This window comes from Neltuma alba, unplaced genomic scaffold (assembly GCF_004799145.2).
Source record: "Neltuma alba isolate B1F8T4 unplaced genomic scaffold, ASM479914v2 tig00010758_pilon, whole genome shotgun sequence".
Classification (NCBI taxonomy): domain Eukaryota; kingdom Viridiplantae; phylum Streptophyta; class Magnoliopsida; order Fabales; family Fabaceae; genus Neltuma; species Neltuma alba.
In genome coordinates this window covers 1-2,488 of record NW_021635583.1, presented here as the reverse complement: position 1 = coordinate 2,488, position 2,488 = coordinate 1, and positions in this window count along the sequence as shown.

The following is a 2,488-nucleotide window of genomic DNA, read 5'->3' as shown; positions in this document are numbered from 1 at the left end:
GTAACTTCACTATTCCGGCTAAAACCTTTACTAGAAACTCATGACTCACTTCAATAGCATCAATATTTTTCAGGTGTATTTGAAATGATAATATAATATAATTCTCATCACACACAAGCACCTTTAGTCCCATCAGAGCATCATGGAAACTCCAAGCTATCAATATTACCATTTGTGTATCCCGAATTGAGGCAGGCAACAAAGGGAATTTATAAATGGCAGCATCAAAAACATAAATGGAATCCAATCTTGTAGCCCAATGCCGACAGTGTATTTTAATCCATAAGTGGTCATTGTCAAATAAGAGTTCGTTGAATCCATTAAGAGTCCAAATCAAATAAGAGATAGCAGAAAGAGGAGGCATTGAAATTTCCAGAACATTACCCACTGTCCTCATATCCACCGCATGTAAGAGATATGTAAAACAAGTTACATAAGTCTGCAGAACAGATTTAGATTGGGTATATGCAAAGCGATCAAACCTGTAACATGTCGGCTGCTCATTCTCAGCAAATCTGTGTAATCCGTAAGGAATTTCTATTATTGAGCCAGGATCAAATACCCATTGAACAATCAATCCATGAATCGTGCCCTCAATCTGATTAGTCATCGGTAACAAGGCTGCCACTGTCAGAGGAACGAGGCAAGAATGAGGCCGCAGAATTTCGCTATTCTCGTGGCTGTCAGCTAGCTTCTGTCTCTCACTAAGAATGGTGATGCAGCGCCTAGGGTAGCTGAAGGGGAATTGCAGAGGCTGAATTTGGGTTACATTGAAGTTCCCAACGTCACAGTTGATAGAGTTAGTAATTGTACGACCGTTGATAGCCATCTCTTCAGCATTCGGTTTGCGTAATGATAGGAAGTCAGAGTTCACAAAAATGCGACTGTCTATCCCATCTCTCTGTTCTTGTGGACATTTGATATCTGATTGAGAAAAGGATTCATGCGCTGGCAGCGATTGAACTGAGTTTGGTCTCTGCGAAGGTGGAGACTCATAGACTAATCCCGTACTGCTCATGATCCTAGCCATTGTGGCCTCCATTTGGTCAATCCGGGAATAATCCTTCATCACGTCAACAGTAGTCTCAATCTCTGTAAACCGATTAAGAAGTAATGATGTTGTAATCTTATTTGCTTTAAAGCCATCGATCGAAGGAGATCTATCCTTCAAAGTAGATTGTGACTGTTCAGTTCTTTGATTCAAGGCACCGATTGAATTGCTGAGCCTTTGCAGCAGATGTTCCATTCGGTCGAAACGATCATCTATTCGCTTAAAGCGACCCCCAGCCTCATCGATGAAATCATTTACCTTCTTCATATCAGCTTGCAACTCGCTCATAATCGTACTGTCCGCCATTAGGGTGAATAAATCTCTCAATGAAAGCACCAATTGTAACAATCACACAAATGATCCCCAGATAATATAACTCAAATCAATAATAATGAACCGTTTATAATAAAATTCTAAGCTCAATACATTTGACAGAGTTAACAATATTAAAGGAAAATAACATAACTCTGATTCAATGGAGATTAAGAAATATAGAATGAGAGTAGCAGAGAGAATAGAAGATCCAGTCACTGAGATAGTGCAGCTGGCCAGGGAGAAGAGAGACTCAAGGAGGCGGGAAGACTACACATAATTCATTTCACACCCTCCCCTGATGACATCTTGTCTTTTTATATGGCATCTCAACCTTTTTGCTGCCTCTTCCTCTTAGCATTGGTTCTTCCTTCCTGGGCTCCTCATTGGGCTCCCTATCCTGGCCCAATTCTTCTGTGACCATGACAGCTTCTTTTCAAGAGTATTCACCTAGACATGCGTAACAGGAGAACACTCGAGTCTCATGCAACAGGGTGCTTCATCTTTGAATATCACGAACCGTTTACACACGAGCAGTGGTTTGGAACTGCACATGGGATCTATATAGTTGGGGTTACCATTCTTTATCATCCTTTTCTCCAAAAATAATTGAAAACTAATTACCGTTTGATTATAAAGATGGGGACTTGGGTAATGTTGGAAACACTGAGAGAAAATAGAGATTCCCCTTTGACGAAAGGATTATGGAGTGGCTTTAAATGCAACAAGGTTAAAAGAAAAATACTTTTGCCTATTCTTATTACATGCAGACTTTTAGGCTCTCTGTTGATCCACATGTTGTCTTGTTTCAATTCAAAACCAGATTTCATTTTTGGTGACTAAACTTGCCAATGAAAAAAAAAAAAATTAAAATGTAGTGATGATGATGATACCGAGGCTTTTTCTTATATAGAGAGCAAAGAAATAATTCCAGCACGAATCTATGTCAGGACTATATCCAAAGCAGCAAACAATGGATCATCTTCGCTCCTTAGTATCATGAGACGGAAGGGATTACCTTCTATCATTGGTATTATAACATAACAGCAATCTACTTTGTCTATTATCTTATATATTTTTTTCAAATTAGTCCTTATAAGAATTGCATATGCTAAATATTTTATT